The sequence below is a fragment of the Anolis carolinensis genome, chromosome 1 (assembly GCF_035594765.1).
Source record: "Anolis carolinensis isolate JA03-04 chromosome 1, rAnoCar3.1.pri, whole genome shotgun sequence".
In the NCBI taxonomy this organism is placed as follows: Eukaryota; Metazoa; Chordata; class Lepidosauria; order Squamata; family Dactyloidae; genus Anolis; species Anolis carolinensis.
Window position 1 is genome coordinate 324210924 of NC_085841.1, and position 21568 is coordinate 324232491.

Genomic DNA, 21568 nt, shown 5'->3' on the forward strand with positions numbered 1-21568 from the left:
TTCTGGACCATACAATTTTCTGCAATGCAAGCGAGGAATTTGTTGGACTTTGTAATCTTGGCCGAGTTTGTTTTGTTTAATGTTTTAAAAAGTCAGCTAAAATGTTAATTCAGAAAAGTTAAAAAATTAAATAACAATATTATTGAATCATGATTAGAAACAGTTAAACACTTTAAATGTTTGTCATAGTTGTAATAAAACATTTTTAAAATACAGCACACCAATTTACACACATACTACTGTTATATTATTAAAATGCAAAGGCCTAGTCTGCTTGAATAAAAGTATCTTCATCTGCAGGTGGAAAGAGAGCACAAAGGGGACCCAGTGGACCTCCTGCGGGAGGGAGTTCCGTGGCCTAGGGGCAGACACAGAAAAATTTTCTCCTGAGTCCTTACCAAACACATCTGTGAAGGTGACAGGAGTGAGATAAGACCCCCCCAACAGATATTAATGCTTATATAAGGAAATATACCTCTTCAAACAACCATGGATGCAAGCTATGTAGAACTTCAAGGATCAAACCAGCAGCTTGAATTCTGCCCAGAAATGGACTGATAGCCAGTGGAATGATTTCACAACATTTTAGAGAGTTTCCAAAGACAGTCTTCTGTCCTTGGCTTTCATTGTTACCTATGGATATTTTTTGTCAGTCCAGAGTGTGCAAATCCTAATCCAGTGACCAAGGACAAATGTAATTCTGCCTAATTTTGCTAATTTCCTAGTTATCATACAAAGCATAGCTCAATTTCACCAGACTTTACTTAGAAGCAATTCCCAGTGCAACAGCATTTATGCCTCCAAAGCACAGCTCAGTTCTATACAGGCTATTTGAAGTTTTAATATCCTCTTATCTCTAATCAGTGGTCAAAAATAGCAACATAAGAGGCTTTGCAGCCATAGAGGAAACTCCAATGGGCTATATTTGGTTCCCTGTCTTTGACATTTGCATGGAGATTTTTTCCTTTTTATCTTTGAATGGCCACTATTTTCCTTCAATCACAAATCACCTCTCTAATATTTCTACTTGTGGGCCCCACTCAGACCACTCTTCCACTACTTTGACCACAGGCCGTGAGTATTAAAGAACAATAAGAAGCTGGACTACCCTTTCATGTTTAAAAACGTGGACTAGCAAGGTTAGCTTCATTGCACACACACACACACACACACACACACACACACACACACACGTGCAATGAAGCTAACCTTGCTATTCCAAGTTTTTAAACATGAAAGGGTCTCTCTCTCTCTCTCTCTCTCTCTCTCTCTCTCTCTCTCTCTCTCTCTCTCTCTCTCTCTCTGCCTTAATGTTTAGTTCCATTACAGCCAGGTCTCATGACAGTTAAGTAATGAGAACTCTCTTTCTTCCTTTGCTCCTTCCCTTTTTGGAGTTGCATGTCACAGCTTCAAACTCCATTTTTGTGTGTTGTTATGTAAGATACTCTGAGGATTATTCTTTATGATGGTATTATGAAATGAAAAATGTCAGTTGGTGTTCTGCTTTGCAGTTAGAGATTTATATCTAGAATTATAGAAGTGCAACTGTTCCATATCCACTAATATTACATGTTCATGATAGTGGCACTATTACCACAATCTTGAACCCCCCTGCCATAATTTAAGTGGAACAGCCATCAGGTGTACCAGACATTGGAGGTCTCTTTTGCTGTCAATCAAGCAGGCAGGGGTCGACAGGCTTAAGGCATCCAGAATGGCCCTACCATGTGGCCCAGACAACGGTCCAACTGCTCATTGCTTGTCGCAATGAGTGAATGAGGGCATAGTTGGATAGAGTTTGCCACACAGCCAGAACAGAACCTGCTTTCAATGCACTTAAATGCTATTGTAGTCCCATATACTGCTCCATGAACAGAGGATGTTACATCTGTTGGTATGTGTCTCATACAAGTTGCTTGCTCCTGCCTTCTTCATCCATCAAGGGCCTATTACAGGAATCTGGAAAAGTTTCTCTTTGGGACTAGATTTTCCCAAATACCTCAGCCAACGTGCATGCTCTGCCCAATTGTTCTATATGTGTTTTGAGGAATGGAAGATTTCTTGATAGCTGGAAAGATGAAGGGAGAATGGTTGCTGAAACTGATGGGCTTGGCTCAAACGTTAACTTGTTTGATTAGGGGAAAAAACAATTGTTTAGTTTTTTAAGATTTGAGGACTTTTTGTGTATAAAAGAGAAGGGGTTGATAATATTGGATTAGACAATTAATAGGAATTTAATTTCAGAAATGTAAGAAGAGGTATCAAGGGAAAGGTCAAATGAAGTATATAAGCATGTAGCTGCTGAGAAATGGTGGAAGTCATATTTTATGTAATTTGTGTTGTTTGTAGGTGTTGTGTTTTTAAATGTATGTAGTATGCTTTTAATTCAGTTTAGTAAATCTTTAATAGAAATAAAACTGACCAGTTCTTTATATTTATTTTTTATCTAGTCTGAAGACTCACCATTGCAAGTTAAATATAATGTCTTTTCTAAACTGAAATAGTTCATCTTTTTAATTGTGTATTCATCACAACGTGATTTTTTTCCCAGTCATAAGCTTTGCCATTTCATAATTATATGCACATGAAGTCTAACATCTTGCCTTCAAATGTCTCACTATTCACCTCCGGGCTATGTTCATCACTGGGGTAATCAATCATGTTCTTTTGTTGAACTGTCTAATGTGCCCAAAGACAGGCAAATTCTCTCTCTACAGATGATGTCTTTTAATTCAAAGATTTTGTCCAAGTTTTGCAAAACATCGCTTGCTAGCTTGGGACATAAAACAGTATGTTTATCCTATTCCCATCTATCCTGACCTCCCATAGGATTGTCTGAAAGGAAGGGGAGGAATGCTTCTACTAGAAGGGAAAAGAGAAAGAAGAGGTAAACGAGTTTACAAGTGAAAAATGCACTTCTTGTAAACTCACTCATCATCCATCCTTTTCCTGGCAAACTGGCCTTCCAGGCAAGTGATAAGACACTGTTTGAACACTAGTGCTCTGTTATCTTGAGTTGGAAAAAGAGGGAGAGCTTTCATACTTAAAAAACAACAACAACAAACATTTGGGGCAGCATATTAGGAAGGAAGGAACATTAGGAAGAATTTCCTAATGGTAAGAGCTGTTCAGCAATGGAACTCCCTGCCTCGGAGTATGGTGGAAGCTCCTTGGAAACTTTTGAAAAAAGGCTGGATGGCCATCTGTCAGGGATACTTTGAATGTGCTTTTCTGCATGGCAGGGGGTTAGACTAGATGATCCATGTGGTCTCTTTGGAATCTATTATTCTAGGATTCTAGGATTCTATGGTAATTGGTACCCTTACTTACCTACTTAGGCAAACTCAGTGTCCAAGTATGATGGCTTTCCAAGTACAGTTTTTCGACAGTGGATATGCAGGTGACTGTGGAGCCCTATTCTTGACCCGCAGGTTCTTCCACAGTGAGGGCATTGGTTTCCAGGTGGAAGGTGGACCAAGTCAGGGGTGGCTTGACATGCCTTCCTCTTGGCACTTTTCTCCCTTTCGCCTTCCATTTATGCCAAGAAGAGCATAAATAAAGCCAATCTACAAGTGTCATATTGAAAAAGAGCAATTTGACAGCCTGCAGTTTAGCTCCTGGTCAGGAGTCTTGTGCCAGCAGATCCAGTTGAATGAGAAAGTTGCAAGGGAAAAGTTAGAATATTAGGGAAGCATCCATACTACACCAGTATAGGTGTATAATCCCACTGTAACAGCCATGAAGTATATACTAGTATTCCCAGCTGGAGTGTTCAAGTGCCTCACTGAACTACAAACCTCAGGATTCCATAAGATGCCCATCTAATTTTTATCTGCTCACATGAAAGAGAAAATCAATAGGACATGTTTGATAATGACATACTCCCATAAAACTGCTCTTGTCTTCTCTTGTCGATAAGAAAACCTGCTTGTTTGTTTTTTCCATTCTATTTAATTTTGGCAAGAACAAATGTGTCAATTTCAGCTTCTCTATCTGTTCCTCATTTTTGTATGCTTACATTTCTTTCTTTTTTTGTTCTCATCAGTCCACAGTTTTTTCAGCCAATACAAAAATCCATATGTGTCTTCAAGTACATAAAGAGCATGTAATGAATAAAAGAAAGGAAAGAAAGAAAGAAAAAAGAAAAGAAAAAGCAAACAATTAGGCGATCTAAAAACCCCACAGTCAAGAGAACAGTTTGTGGCAGGAGAGGAAAGATGACATTGCACCGACTGCTTATCCCATCATGACCATGCAGTAGTTAACTGCATGGTCACAATACAATACTATATTGTGGGGCAATTCTGCATTTGTCATATGGAAATGTCTCCATTTCAACATCTGATTCATGATTTTCTAACCTATTTTTTCTGCTTTCCATTGTATTCATGGTTTTTTGAGTCTGTAGGAACCGTAGATGCAGTGAGTAGTGAATCACATGGCAATCACCAAGCTGACATGTCATCACTCCACCAGAACAAATCAGATTAGATTGTTTCTGTTTGCCTGCTAGAAATCACATTGCTGAGGAGAAAAGGGAAGAAAAGCAGTTAAAAGAAGGAGATATCCTCAGGGATCAATCATGACATTTAGCATAAAATAACAGGCATACATACCCCATGTCAGCACATGCGATGTCAGACACACAAATAGTGCTACTTTGTGGTTTGAGAAAACACACTAATAAATGACATCACAGCAACCCAGTTTCTTTCAATTTGTTGTGTTTATTGTACCATGAAAAATGCACAGTTGCATTTGGGAAATGAGGGAGAACAAATCAGAGAAGTGCTTTGTCTGAATTGCCAGAAAGAAAGCACAATGTCCCATGTACAAACAACACTCATGCATGACCCTGTTTGATTCCCCACAAAGTAAAAACTGAGTGCCCTCATATTTTTGATTTCTATTTATGGTTGCAAAAGCTAGACGTTGAAGAGAAGAGAATAAACTCATTTGAAATGTGATGCTGAAAGAGAGTTCTGCAGATACTATGGACTACCAAAAAGACAAATAGATGGGTACATAAGTAAATCAAACTTGAACTTTCCTTGGGGACCAAGATGACTAAACTGAGACTTTTGCACTTTGGATACAACATGGGAAGATGTGACTCACTAGAAAATATAATGATGCTGGGAAATGCACTAGGAAAAGAAGAAGGCCGCATGACAAGTGGATAAACTCAATCAGAGAAGCCATGGCCTTTAGTTTGCAAGTCCTCAGAGCAGGGCTGTTAACAGCAGGGTGACCTGGAGGTTTCTCATTCACAGGGTCACCGTAAAGTTGGGGCAACAACAAAAACTGAGTGGATCCTAGCTGCTTCCTTTACTACAATGATGTCTGCTTATCAGCCAGTATAATCAAAAGAAAGCTAGCACAAATATATGCTTTCAATTACAACATGTTTGAGAAGAGCATTTAGCGTGGGAGATAGAGGACCACAGGAAGAATTGCACTCATTCTACTTGTCAATGCTTCTACCATGACTTCAGTGTTTGCGCTATTCCAACTTTAATGCAGGGGGATGATAGCACATGCTTTGTATTCATGTGGTTGAATCTTAACTGAAACCCTGCAGAGCCACTGCAAGTCCCTATCAACAGTACCAACAGTATAGTTGTGGATACCAAAATCCCATTCTGTATAAGGCAAGTTACAGTGGTTTTCTGGGGGGAGTTGGATGTGGTTTGTGCTATTCACTCTTTTTTGACTATTTTTTAAATAGGTGGAAAAGGTGGGTTTGATTTAGTAAGTCTTGAATTCTGAAAGAGAAGGAATTATACATAGCATAAAGCCTTTCCATTTCTACTGTGACATTTTATTACAGGAATAAAAACGTAATGTGGTTGAGCAGGCACTTCAAGAAACATGGTCGGCCAGACAGAACCATAGAATACTAATACTCTCTGTATGGATAACTGTAACCATGTTATACATTTAGTTTTTGCTGTTTAGAATGTATTCTTCCTTATAACAGTTCTTTTCGTTATTTCAGGTTATGCTAAATTTTACTTTTCTGGGTAAGACTAGCAGGCTTCAGATATTTATTTGAAGCACAATGAAAGGCATATTCCATCTACTGTTTGTGGTTAATAAGGTAACATGATTCTCTGGTTTTAATCTGCATTTCAGAAATATTTCTTGGAGACATGAATGCAAATACAGTATACATTTCAGAAATGACTCCTGGACGAAAGTAAATTACTTTACTTGTCAGGGAAGTTTAACTGGAAACTTTTTATAATGAACTGAGACACATTTTACTTGATTATGAATCAGTGTTGGAAGAATACTGACATTCTTGGTTTGGTTTTGACATTTATTGATTTGCATTTGGGGCCTAGAATTCCTTGGTCTCACAGAGTTGTTGGTAAGTGCCTGGCACTGTTTAAACTGTGAGCAATGCTACTTAAGCACCAACAGATTTAACTTGGCCTGCCTTTGGGCTTTAGGACCTCAAAGTCTCCCTGCAGTAGGCATTGCAAGATGAAAGAGATAGAGATTTTCAGTTCTGCATTTATCATCCTCTTTTGGACCTTGCTTCTTTTTTCCCTCATCCTAAATGTAGTTTTAATTGTATTTTAATATTGTGATGCTCCATGACACAAACAATTTAATTGGTTTTTCAAGTTTATATTTGTATTTCAATACATTTTATATGTTTTAATGATATTGTGTCATGTTTGCTGTTAGCCACCATGAGTTCTCATATTGGGAAAAAGGCAGGATAAAAACAAAGCAAATACATAAAGAATAAAATCTTCCAAGAACCTTATCTAGGAGTGTTATCCCATATGTACCAGAAACATACATCTGAGCTACAGTTTAAGGTCAGAACTACACCAGGCCATGAGATTTCAGGAGATGAAAACTTAGACCGAACCTTGTTACCAGAAATGGACCCAAATGCTATTACAAGGATTTTTTTTATTAGGGGCAGCTCTTGATGATATTATTAAGTGTGGTACATTAAGCATCAACCACAGTTATACAAAGTATGATTTTTTTAAAACTCTGACAAATAAAAAAGGAACACACACACACACACACACACACATTTTCAAGGCAATGCTATTGCCCTGAGATTCCTCCCTCTCCATTTCGCCCTGAGAACTGGAGAAGAAAGGCCAGTCCTTAAAATATCACAACTCCAGTTTGAGTGAACATGTGAAGAATTGTACTATGTTTTGGACATCCCGGTCTTTTCTTGTCTGCTTGCCTATTGCCTTGATCCCCTTGAAAATGATCTTCTCCTGGCTTTGCCTAGTGACCTATTTCACTCAGGTGACTCTTTATTCAGCTTTATTGTAATGCAAACATTGTCATTTTCCATACTTTCATAACCCCCCTTCTCACTCAATGATTTTTCCCACAGGGCATTAACACATCTGAAATGCCAGCTGCTAGTAGCAGGTTTCCATCATATCTTTATGATACTTGCTGAAGAATTGCTTTTTGCTTCTCAGCTTTTCCTACTCCATTGTGAGCAAAAAAATTGTTGCTGGCCTCTTGATCTGTCTGGGTTTTCAGAAACTATTGCTACAACCCCATTTATAATTCTTTTTTTCCTATAGACATTGGGTGCATTAGTTTTGACAACTCAGTATTGCAAACACTTGCAGTTTCTATGTTGAAGTGAAAATTGACCACAGTATTTGAAAGCTATTTTCAATGCCATCATTGAACCTACATTTTGGTTCTCAGTTTCATTCAATGCAGTAATAATATATAATAAAACTTTATTTGTAGACTGCCCTATCTCCTCAGAGAGACTCAGGGCGGTTTCCAACATATATGGTAAACATTCAATGCCAGCAAGGAGAAACATACAAACAAATTACAACAAAGCGGATCACATCAAACAATATATAAATGACCTAATGTTAAAACATAATAACAAGCAAAATAGCAAAGATAAAACTTAAAAACCCAAAAAACAAACACATAATATAAATTTATCACTAGGTAAAACAACTAGAAGTTAGTGACTAAAACCCAAAGACACTTGAGGTGATTTGCCATAACCAGAAGGCTGTAGTGCATTTCAGTATCTAGACAAGGTTTAGCATCTAGACAAGATTTAGCAAATCTAGGTGAGGATATAGATCAAGGGGTATTAGTATTCCTGTTCTCCATACATCAGGGTGCATAGATGGGTTTTTAGCCGTTTTTTGAAGGTGAGGCGAGATAGCGCTGTTTTTAGTTCTTTTGGGAGGGAGTTCCGGAGGTGGGGAGTGATCACGGAGAAGGCCCCCTCTCTCATTCCCACCAGCTGTGCTTGAGATGGGGGTGGAACCAAGAGCAGGGCTTCCTTCGTAGATGCTTAAACTGGTTTGTATATGGAGATGCGGTTCTGCAAATAATGAAAGCTAGGATAATGATACCTGCCTTAATATTAACACACCAATACCTAAAACAACAGTTTTTATTTTAAAAATATTATCAATTCAATATGGTACTTTAAAAAGAAGAAGAAGTGGGGTGGGAACATCTGTTAATTGGATGGGGAGCAGGGAGCATTGAGACACATGGCAGCTGATTTATATGCAGAAATACACACCTAAAGAACTCTTGAAATATTTCCATCTAACTTCATCTACATTCCTGATATTAAATGTCCACCTACCCTTGAGACAATCTTTTTGCTTCCTGGTGCTAACATAGTGATTCAAACATTTCCCTTAAGAACATTCCAGTTAAATTGATCAGGAAATATCTTTAAAAATGGAATACAAACGACTATTTCTTCTCTTATCTGTTTTAAAGCATCTGCACTACAGAACATGTAGACTATCCAGATGTAGCACTTTAGCTGTCATTTCACACTGTGGAATTCTGAAATTTGTGTTTTGGTGAGGTGCTTAGAAATCATTCTTAATATTAAACAAGTAAAGTTATCTAGCAGAGAATGACAAATCCCAAGATTTCATAAAATACAGCTATGGCAGTAAAAGTGATATGAAACTGGTAACTCTGTAATGTAAAGATAAACTATAGTGTATTTACACTCCAAAGTTGTAGAGGAATTGCTTTGAAAGTAAAGTATTGGAAAAAACAATCCATATGAAAGTTGGCATTTTCTGTCTTACAAATAACTTTTTGACAAGCCAGTATTCACAAACGTTTGGCTTGAGGCAGAATTACAGACTTTCATCATTGAAGCCCACAGTGTGCTGTTCGTGTATTGGGATGCTTAATGAAATGAATCTATAAAGCATGAAAGCAATGGATATTATTTGCCCTTCAAGAAAAAGGATTTCCTCTTACTTATGACATATGCCAGTTCTTGTTTGCCAGCAGTCACATAAAACAATGGCGATAGCTTTTTGGCTGGGCAACCTTGCAAGCTTCCAAACATAACCAAGAGGAGGCTTTCTGCTGCATAAAGCAGGATGTGAGGAAAATCTTGGTGAGCCAATGAACATGCTATGTATTCTAGGTCAAATTGAAAACTTCTTGGGGCAAAATTAAATGTGATGAAAGTGCTGTAAAAAAAATGTCCACTGATCTAACTCTACACAATATGTTAAAAAAAAACCCAGTGTGCTTTGTGCAATTGATACAGCCGATTCTCTTTAAAGGATAGGTTTATCAGTATGTCACAGATTTTTTTCTGCCCTTTATCCCCAAACAACACTACTCCTGAACTTTTCAGTTGTTGAAAAATTACGTAAAGACACCTTATTGATGTTCTAGAACATTTTCTGTCTCTCCTTCCCTTCAGTGGTCATATTTATATTCTGTAGCCTACATATTTTCTACAATGTTCATTCTCTGTCAGATTGCATTGATCTACAACGTGTGCACCTTCAGGACAAAGCCATTCCTGCCAGTCTGAATTTACATTTTGCATGCTGGATCTATTTTTGCTCACTCGCTATGGGGACTTCCTTTAGAAGCAATAATTCACTGTGGCGGGCACCTTATACCACATATAGTGGCATTGTGTCAACTTGAAACTGAGGCTCCTATGTACAAGAAAGTATGCACAATTGACTAACTCTGTATTATTATACAGCCCAAAGCATAAGCAAGGCAAGTAGTGAAAGTGGGCAACAGTGATGTAGCTCCCTACCTATTTTTGTAGACTCTAAAGTCTCTAGACAAGTGGTTCTCAACCTTTGGGCCTCCAGGTATTTTGGACTTCAGCTCCCACAGTTCCTAAGAGCTGGTAAACTGGCTGGGATTTCTGGGAGTTGAAGTCCAAAACATCTGGAGGCCCAAAGGTTGGGAACCACTGCTTTAGACACTCCATGTGTGGAAATTTGGATCATGGTGGAGAATTTCACAATCTGTTGTCCAAGGCTTTCATAGCCAGAATCACTGGGTTGTTGTGAGCTTTGCGAGCTGTATGGCCATTTTCCAGAAACATTCTCTCCTGATGTATCAACCATGTCTATGGCAAGTATCCTCAGAGGTTGAGGGGTGGGGGGACATCTAGCAATCCTCAACCTCTGAGGATGCCTGCCATAGATGTCAGGAGATAATGTTTCTGGAACATGGTCATACAGCCTGGAAAACTCACAACAACCCAATTTCACAATCCTCTTTTAAAACAAAGCATGGAGTCTTTATTTACCAAATTTCAGGATTGTATGTGTGTTAATAGGAAGTGAATGCCTGGTTACTTTCAGTGAAACATAAAAACACATGTGTGTTGATTTCTGAAGGTCTGGAGGCTGTTAAAATGGGCCACAGGACTTGTGGGCCTTCCAATTTGGGCACGAAGTTACTTCACTCATCTGAATTTGCTTTCTATGAGCATCATGTATAAAGATGGCAGTTGGATACCAGAAGTGGGCTCAAATTATCATTTTAACAAATATAGGTCAAATTGCCTATTTAGTCTTGGTATAATTCTGCTTGTAATCCATCTTGAATCCCATGCTGGCATACAGGTGGGATATATAAATAAAGAAAATATTTTTTTTATTGAAAAGGCATTAGGTAGATGCCAGATTTTTCCAATATTCACTGAGCAAAGGTCATCTCAGAATGTTCTTAGGGATGGAAATGTGGAGAGATGATATCCATCCATTCATTTCCTGCTGTCTAAAGCAGACTGGGGAAAATAATAATCTTCAGCATCTGTGCTAGTATGCAGTAACTGATTACCCCACTTTGATTTTGGCAAGCCAGCTTTCTCGAGTATATCAGAAGTTTCCTACAAAACCTCTCAGTCACAATCCAGATAATATATCAGTACTAATGTGGTCATGGCATCTGCTGTTGTTCAAGAGTAAAGATAAAGTTTTACCCCAGACATTAAGTCCTGTTGTGTCCAACTCTGGGGGTTGGTGCTCATCTCCCTTTCTAAGCCGAAGAGCCGGCATTGTACATAGACACCTCCAAGGTCATGTGGCCGGCATGACTGCATGGAGTGCGGTTACCTTCCTGCTGGAGCGGTATCAATTGATCTACTTACTTTTGCATGTTTTCGAACTGCTAGGTTGTCAGAAGCTGGGGCTAACAGGAGCTCACCCCGCTTTCCGGATTCAAACTGCTGACTTTTCAGTTAACAAGTTTAGCAACTCAGCGGTTTAACCTGCTGCCCTGAATATACATATGTTTCCTCAGCAGTAACTCACAATGGGATTTGTTCCCTATCAAATGAATTTGGGATTAGAAACATGAACAGCTGGTCTTCCACATTTGCAGATTTAAATTTTGTGAATTTGATTAAAATTTTCTCTCTAGGAATCTCTAGATCCACCAGTTTGACTCTATGGTCAACCTCCATCAGAAGTTGACCATAGAGTTGTGCTGAAGGATGGAGATTTCTAGAGAGCTGTTCTCTCAAGCATTTTTTTTTAAAAAAAATTGTGGTTTTTCCAGTTTTGTTGTAGTTCTGCACTCCTAACCCAACTAACATGATGGCCTACTGTACTACAATTCTCTGACATTTTTAGAATAAGCACCACTGACTATAGTGAGGCTTAATGCAAACTAAAAGTGCACCCAATTCTTTTCTTAGATGCTGCTATCCAACTGAATTCTTTGCAATGTGTCACAACTATTAATATCTTGTCACATAAATAGCTTTCCTGTCATATTTGTAGACATGAAGATATATGATGCCTTTATGGAACCGTCTGGTTTTATATATGTCAAAGAAGAAGCACATGTTTTCTTTCCACCATCAGCTTCATCTGGTTAATCCATGCATGAATATAGCATTCTAACAGTACATTTCCCTTTGACTTGTTCACCATCAAATCACAAGTATAATTTTAGCTTTATTCTATTTTAGACAGCATGGAAAATTTAAGAGTGGGATAACAATGTATTAGTTTTCTTTTAGAGTAATTAAAATAATAGTAGTAAAAACAATATAAGTTTTTATTATAATACATTTATATTTTGTAACAATTTGGTTGAGAGATACTGATGGAGCCAAGGTGGACTGGAGACTTGAACACAGTTCTCCTGACTCCCGACCTAGCATTTTAATAACTGCTTAATGTATGCTTGACAACACACTCCATGCTGAACTGTATATGCCAGTACTTTTCTCTGGCTTATATGGGTGCCTTCCTGTTTTATGATTGCCCAATACCAAGCATTTGTGTTAGTGTGTAGTAAATGTGATGTTAGAGCAATGCCACTACAAGACCAGAATTATGCGATATCTATACATTATAAATATACTGTACATATGATATCTGTGATCAGGGTCACACATACTGGTTCTGAACTGTAAACCACAATATTGCTTTCCTGAACCTCTACTTGTCTTTTCTATAGGCACATTCACATGCATGAAAAATGTGTACATGAAATACGCAAGAGCTCTTCACATGTGTAAATATATTTTTCTTAAGGAATTACAGTGGTATGATCATGGCAATGTTGGTAGGGATTGCTCAAACAATCCTGCTGCACATTCAGTGCAAGGAGGAGTGAGGCATTTAGCACTGGTTGAAGTGCCAAGATGACTCAAAATGCTGAGGAACTAAGGTCCCTTCTATGGCCCTTTCTACACTGTCATATAATCCAGTTCAAAGCAGATCATCTGGATTTTATATGAGAGTGTAGAAGGAACCTCTGATGTATGCTAACCAGAGATTAGGAATGATGACTGCTCCAAAGCATTAGGAAGGGATCTGGGCAGGAAATACTGCCTTAGGTTTTTCCTAGTATGAAGATGGGAGCGGAACAATGCAATCTGAATTTCACAGTACAGCTTTCCATATGGCCACCCAAAGATGAGTCTCATTGAGCTCTGTGTGGTTACTTTCAGTAAACAATATACAATTGCTGTCTAAGTCAACAGATTTTTGAACTAGCTAATCCTTGGAAGCCAACTATACCACCTGCACTTAGTGTCTCTTTAAAGTCTTGAAATGTTCATAAAGCAAGAGCATAGATGTACAGCAGAGCATAGACATTTTCTGATCAGGGTCATGCAATACAGTCTATAGAAGACAGATGGTTAACCAATATTTTGGTGATATTCTCTCTCTCAATTTTGCTCTATCTGTCTTTGACAGTTTTCTATAAGCAATACCCATTCTTGTGATTTATAACAGAAACATTAAAGAGATTACTATCAATTCACAAAACACTTAATTTTTTTTTCAATATAAAGCAGTCTTGCCAATGTGGTGAACCATCAGAACAGATCTGGGGACCCTTTCAACAGAAAACTGGTAGAAATGATGATAGGGACATGAACTAATGGAAAAGTCAACATCGAGTATTCATGATGACAGAAATAAATTAATCACAACTTTCTGGTTTCTTTTTATTAATTTTATTCCTGATGGTGGTGACTTTGCTCTTTCCACATGGCCACACCTAGATCTATGGAAAGATGTTTTAACTGAATGTTTTGTTCCTTCACACTTTTCTGAACAAATGAGTAAAAAACTCAATATCTTTGTGGACAATGAGAAGTGTTGTGCATTGCGTTGTAATGAAGATGATTACACTATTATAATGCTATTTAGCTGTCAATAAAAAGGGTGGGAAGTCATATGCCATACCACACAATTTTATGAAAATGCATAAAGGGATTCACAACATCATGGCCAGTGACAAATCTTTTGTTGTTGAAATTACACCCACAACTGTAAATAAAATGTGGAAAATATTGTGAACACATTGTGAGGGAGATGTACATTAAAAATGTAACAATGAGACATTACAAATAAGTCTGTTCTCTCAATTTAATTTTTTATTATGATGTTTATGATATTGTCCAGAAATCAAGGAAATAAAAAACTGAAATAGATGCAACACACAGATGTTATACTATCTGATGCTAATCAAAGTGGAAAGCCCCCAAACTATAGCCAGTTCCTGTGGCTGATTATAACATCATTTAATGTCCTACAGTGAATGCAATTTGACTCAAGCCACCCACTGTTTTCTTGTTTAAATAACTCAAATTATATAAAAGACAAGGAAAATTAACTAGACCTGATTACATTTAATGCTTTGTATCATTACAACCGTATGGCTCTGTTCCACACATTATTTAAATTGTTTTAGTTTCATGCAGTAGTGTAGAAAGAGCTGTATCTTTCTTTACTGATATATTATATGCCTCTGGAAAAAGGTTTTGCTTAAAATATTGATTCAGTTTTATCTCAGCTTTCCATTAAAGCAGTGTTTAAGGTAGCAACAGAGATCACAAAAAACCCAGTAGTATTTATCCAGACATCCTCCTCCTCCTCCTCCTCCTCCTCCTCCTCCTCCTCCTCCTCCTCCTCCTTCTCCTTCGCCGCCTCCTCCTCCTCCTCCTCCTCCTCCCCTCCTCCTCCTCCTCCTCCTCCTCCTCCTTCTTCTTCTTCTTCTTCGGATTTAATAATATATAGTTTGGTCCCACTAAGGCAGTGGTTCTCAACTTGTGGGTCCCCAGATGTTTTGGCCTTCAACTCCCAGAAATCCTAACAGCTGGTAAACTGGCTGGAATTTCTGGGAATTGTAGACCAAAACACCTGGGGACCCACAGGTTTAGAACCACTGCACTAGGATAACATGCTTTGTAGACACACTTGAAATTATATCAGGGACCAGTGAATTTCTATCCATAGAATATGAACTGCTTAATGTATACTAATTCTTCATGTCAGTTTTAGAAAATACAAATCCAAAACATTGTTTTGCAAAACATACAGGGTACTTTTGGGAAATGTGTGGCAATCTCCCTTCACCCTTACTTTTCTACTATGACATCATGGAGGCACTATCCCTCCCCTCCAAATTGTATATTTCAATGGATGCATCGTTGTAGTATTGAAGCAATTTGACACCACTTTAACTGCCATGGCTTAATGCTATGCAGTCATGAGAGTTATGGTTTACGAAGTCTTCATTCTTCTCTGCCAAAGTGTGCTGTTGCTTCACAAACTACAAATCCAAAAACTCCAGAGCATTGAGCCATGGCAGTTAAAGTGACATAAAATTGCATTAATTCTGCACTGTAGATGCATCCTCTAAGGATTCTAAGGATTAATTCCTGACAGCAGGCTGTGAGTCAATGCCCTTTTTAATTAACTGTGGGCTAAAACTGTCAACAGGGGACATCTGGAAGGGAGCTGAATCTTGCAGAAATGGCACAAACCCCATCTCTTCTTCGGTCTGATCCATAATGGCGACGGGGTCATGACTCGGGGGTCTCTGAGACACTACAGATCCCCCAGAGTGCACACCTGGGATTTCAGGGGAAGTGTACTCGCGTCCAGTTCAGGTTGAAATGCCGTTCCTAAGTCCATCTTCTGTGACACTAGTAGTACCTCCATCTTGTTTGGATTGAGCTTTAACTTGTTCACCCTCATCCAGTCTATCACTGCCCTCAGACAATGGTTCAAGGACAGGACCGCTTGGTGTCAGGTGAAAAGTAGTAGTAGAGTTGGGCATCATCTGTGTACAGATGATACCACACTCCAAAACTCCGGATGATCTCTCCCAGCAGTTTCAGGTAGATGTTGAATAACATGGGGTATAAAGATGACCCCTGCGGGACCCCACAGCCCACAGGCCAAGAAGTCGAGCAGGACTCTCCCAATACCACTTTCTGGGACCGGTCCATAAGGAAGGACTGGAACCACTTTAGAACAGTGCCTCCTAGTCCCCTTCCCACAAGCCTTCCCAGAAGGATATCATGATCAATGATATTGAAAGTCACTGAGAGGTCCAGGAGAGTTAACAGAGTCACTCTCCCCCTGTCAAGGTCTCCGCATAGATCATCCACCAAGGTGACCAAAGCTGTTTCTGTTCCATGTCCTGGTCTGAAGCCAGATTGGAATTGATCCAGATAATCAACCTCATCCAGAAATCCCTGGAATTGTTTAGCTACCACCCTCTTAACAGAATTTTACTAATAAATGGGATTTTACTAATAAACGGTAAATTAGATACAGGCTTATAATTATCCAAGATTGTAGGGTCCAGGGACTGTTTTTTAGAAAGCCATGAAGACCAGGCCTTGATCTTGCGAGGCATTTATTAGTTCCCTGATCCAGATCGTACTCCCCTTGGCTTGCATGATCAGCCACTAAGGGCAAAGGTCTAGGATGCAGGTGGTGGCTTTCACTTCTCCAAGGATTCTGTCAACATCCTCAGGTGAAACAAGTTGAAATGAATCCATGCAAACAAGACCAGATGATGCGATGGGTACATCCATGGGAGTTGCATTAGTAGTGGAATCCATTTTGTTGCATTTTCTGAATATTCTATGGCCATGTGAGTGGCCATAGTAAATTTTCTGCTTTGGGACAAGGTTGTTTTTTGTTTTTTTTTGTTTTTTAAATAGAAATGGACTTCATTGTTGATTGTTTTGTTTTCAAGTAATTTCTGAGTTATGACAATTTTAACTAGGAGCAATAAAGATAATTTATTCGCTCAGGTCAACAGCACTTTAGCAACAAAGAGAAATTCCACCACATAGAGTCCCTCACCAGCATCCTTCCACTTGTTTCCATGTGCCTACATTTTGCCCAGAAAAACTACATTAGATTGTCATAGTGAGGGGAATGAGCTTGGGGTGGAGTTTAAAGGAAGGATTCACATAAAACTTTAGAAGCCAGCTTAAAAAATGAGGAGGAGAATACAGTGGTGTATTTTTAAAAAAGATTTGCTGTGGTTACTTACAGCAAAGGCAGATTGCCTTGGGGACAGGGGCTCAAGACTGACAAGCCAGAAACAGTCAGGCTGGATACTAGACTTGGAGCAGCACAGACCAGGTGGCCTCCCCAAGGACCAGTTAGCCAAATAAGGAAAGTTAGCAGATGTTTGCGAGTGCTTGTATTCCTAGGATTTGAGAAGCAGACAGGTTTGTCCGCATTACTAGTTTTCCTTAATCAGCACATAATGGGCTATTGGTTTAAATTTCTGTAAGGAATGGCTTGCTTCCAGTCATATACACAAGGAGCCTAATGGCCCTTCTTCATAGCTAACTGAAGGTGAAAGGGGGGGGGGGAATCTTAACTGGAATCTTTTTGGTGATTTACACTGATTTGACTTAGTTATAAATTCTAAGTACTGTTGTAGTCAAGGTCATAGTTGTGCCTTGAGGTTGTGTAGCAGATCAAGACAATAAGGGGCAGCCATTGCCGTATGGACCAATGGTGCAGCTACGCAGGCTTTATGTAAGCATTCCAATAGGATTTTGGTGCTTACCTGTTCCATTTACAACCCACCCACCCCATTTGTGCCCCAAGGTAATATACAAGAGTTCTGCACGTATTTATGGAACCCAATTATAGAAGTTCAATGTCATTTTGTCATTAACTGCCTTGGATCTTAGGATTTGGTGAAGGGCTTGGAATTTTCTGCAGTATTTCACAGGCACATAACTCTTAAGTACTTCATCAACCAACAGGTTTCTGTAGAATGGAGCCATAACCTAAAATTTGGATAACACAGCTTTAAAAGGTGATGAAGTATAGTGGATAATTAGTTATTAAAGTATATTTATTTATTTACAGCATTTTTACCCCGCCTTTCTCACCTGAGGGGACTCAAGGTATAGCAGTGGATTCATAAGAAGTTTCTAATTTGTCTTTGCTTAACTAAAGCTATTCTCCCAACCTCAGCTTGTGTCTTTGTGAAATCACTGTGCTTAAAGGGTCGGCGAAGTGGAGCATGCCACCATGCCGGAAGCACAGAAGGCTACCTGTTTTGCCTTGGAGTAATGGGAGGAAGCCAGGCAGCCTACGCTTCCCCTGTGGGTAAGCTGGGCAATGCAGGGTGTGGGGCGACAGGTTCCCCACATCCCCCAACAGCAGTTGCTGGATTTGAGCAGCCAGTGTGAAGAGGTCCTATATATCTATTGAATGGAACATACTCCTCCTAGTTTATTAGGTACACTAGTATTTAAGGTTTAATGTTTTAGATATCTTTAAATTTTGTATTGAAAAGATATATGCAGATATGAATACAATAGACTCTAAGTTAACTAGAACACAAGCAACCAGAACTTTCTAGTTAGTAACTAGCAAAAAAATAGAAGACAGAAATCAATTTTAGTGAAACAAACTTTGGCTTTATTTGTCTTCATTTGCTTTAAATTACTGTATTTCAATATTAACAACAAGTCAACACAGAGTTTATGGTATGGTATATAGTATGGGTATAGTATTAGGCCTATTTTTAATAGCAACCAGAAATCACATTTATCTGGCATCTACTCCATGGGTGTTGATTAACTGAGAGTCTACTGTATAACAAAAATAAAAAAAACAAAATCCCTTCATCATATCCATCAACACATGCATCAACCACAAGATAGTTTTTATTTGCTTTGCAATGGACTATGCATGTCTATAAATTATTTTCTGAACATTTGGTGGATTGTCTTAATGATCAATATCTGCATGACTGGATTTGGATGTTCTTTTTTTGGCATCATCAACCAGAGTTTTTGAGACTATGAATGAGTATCTGGCCTGTATCCCACCTACCCTGGCTTTGTGTACTGTCTTCAACATCGTGACTGTAGTTTATATTAATCAGGAGTTCCTGGTTATGCCCAAACTTGATGTAAATTCATGCTTATTGTCTCAGTTAGCTAACCAGCATTAAACTAAGCCCTCACAATTACCTGAGAACTCTGGTTCAATGCAAACAAGGGACCTCTTTATACATACCTGACTTCAGCACTGGTGACAGTATTTCTTCCCTTCAGCCACAGAGCCCGATGGCTCTCATCACGTCACGGAGAACTACCTCCAGGGCGGTTCTGTCACTGAAGTGTCACTGCTGTCAAAAGATGGGTTGAGCCACTGAAAATAGTGATGAGGTGGGGGAAGCCGCAACGGAACGGTGCATGGGGTGACAGGTCACCACGTCCCCTATGCAACTGCCACTGGGACTCAGCGATTCACATCAATTTTGGTGGCACGTAACAAGGTCCAAGGAAGAAAGTGTTGAGCTCAGTAAGAAACAAGAGGAAGGAGAATGTAGATTTAATATTAGTTTCTGGCATCATGCATCATAGTTTATTAAACTGGCAAAGAGTAGCTCAGCCCAGCTCTCTGTGTTGCTATATTTTGTATATAGTAAATGAGACAATATTGTATTAACGACCTATAATCTAAAGAAAATTAATATTTTCTGCCCCCTGCCTTAAAGTTAATTAAGTTTTATATTTTGGTAAGGGAAAGTGGCATGTAGGAGGGATCAAGTGGGTCAGAACAAAAACCGCTTTCTCTGGTATCAAATGTTTCATAATTTGAAATCAGAAAGGCTGTGTGGCTATGGAAATATTCTTTTAAACTTTGTTTTTTTTAAAATGCAGTAAATAAAAACAAATTGATTTTATGGTTGACATCTGGCTGCATAGTGCTTAAGGGTGATGTTAACAATTTGTGACAATTAGGCAGTAAAATTAAGAACTGATTAGCATTCTCACTGTTTAGTGGATACAACACTGATCGATATTTGTTCTGCTTCCCTCTGTACCTTCACATGGTTAATGATTTTTTCTTTGGCATGAACCAATTACTGTGAGTGGAGAATAAATGGATGCATTGCTGAGTCAGCACAGAGTTTCGGAAAGCTTGTCAATTTATACACAGGGTGACACACAGAAAGTCATTTCCAGTGGAGTCCCCCAGATCATGATGGGTTACTGCAGCAAAGAAAAGAATGAGATTTGTGGCATCTCAAAAACCAAACAAGTTTTATTTTGCACAGGCATTTATGGACCACAGGCCAGTTAATATGCATAAATAAATAAATAAATAAATAAATAAATAAATAAATAAATAAAATAATACACAAAGGGTTATGCCCAACAAATATTTTTGTTGACAAAGATCCTGTCATCTACATGGACTTGTTGGCATCTAGATGAGCAGAAAACTAGGAGAAAGGCATGGATGAAGCCGTTATTATCAATACTGCATTTCTGCATGAAAAGTGTGTGTGTGTGTGTATGTGAGCATGTAGCACAACTTGAAAAGTTCTATGAAAAGACAGCTTGTCCAATCATATCTAAGGACCTCATCACACGAGGTCTAGGTTCCATCCTAGGATGCTTCCTGAATGGAGCCAGGACAGAGCTCACCAGAGCCCACCACATAATGCAGGGCTACTTTCAGTAGAACTCCATCCTGGCTCCATCCTGGGAGCATTCTAGGATGGATCCCTGGAAACATGGGAGGCTTCCCATGTTCTCATACGGTAAGCCAGGGAAAGCATGGGGGAAGCTGGGCGGTGGCAGTTTCCCCTATGGGATCGGGAAGGTGGCGATGCAGGCCATGGGGCAATGGTTTCCCTCACTGCCTGCCAGATTTGCCCCACTGCCCCATAGATGCCCCAGCTTTCTCCTGGCAATGTGATGAGATCCTAACACAATATTTGCAGATGGTGCTCCTTGATGTCCAGTTGTGTGGGCATTATTTTCACAGGAAATTGTAGTGTAGCTTTACTATCTGTTAAGGTCTACTTCCAGGACCTCTCATGAATACCAAAATCCATGGATCTCAAGGACCATTGTATGTATTTAAATTTGTGTCCTGTATACAAAATAGCAAAATCAAGGTTTACTCTTCAGATATTTTAAAAATATATTTTCAAGCCATGTATGGCAAGAGATCGGACTGGATGTGCTGGTGTCTATGATTCAAGAAGTGGAATAGAATCATGGAATGGAAATAATGAACATCTAGGTTTCACGCTATAAAGTGTAAGGTTGTTGTTGTTGTTGTTGTTGTTGTTGTTGTTGTTATGTCTACAGAAATGCTCTGTTGAAGACAACACGTCCATTGAGAAGAAAAGTCTTCTTAAAAATTGATACCCCTTCCCTGATAGTTTTATTTTTGTAGTTCATGTCCAGCATTGCTGATGTTATTTTTTAAAAGCTGTGTTTTCATATAATCTATAGTTCCCAATTAAAGGGTGTAGGAGATGGCAGAGAGACAAAAATGGGGGAAAGCAAAGGATTTGAGCATCAGATACTATAAAAGAGATTTATGTAGGGAAAAATAGAGAATGACAAAAGTAACATGAGCATTGTGGTTTGAGCATTGAATTGTGATGCTGGAAGCCAGGGTTCGAATTTCTGTTTGACCATGGGTGTCCAAAAGGTGATCTTCATCAAGTCCCTCTCTTTCAG

The 21568-nt window shown here is 38.9% G+C and overlaps 1 protein-coding gene and 1 long non-coding RNA gene across 5 annotated transcripts in view; one reads left to right on the forward strand and one right to left on the reverse strand.

Moving 5' to 3' along the window:
• akap6 (A-kinase anchoring protein 6) overlaps positions 1–21568 on the forward strand; it is a 337540-nt gene that overhangs the window by 18349 nt on the left and 297623 nt on the right. The window lies entirely within an intron of this gene.
• On the reverse strand, positions 4708–20161 carry LOC134295499 (uncharacterized). The gene is made up of 2 exons (XR_010002094.1): positions 19098–20161; positions 4708–8356 (listed from the first exon to the last, which is right to left on the reverse strand). It is a non-coding gene; the product is annotated as an uncharacterized LOC134295499 (long non-coding RNA).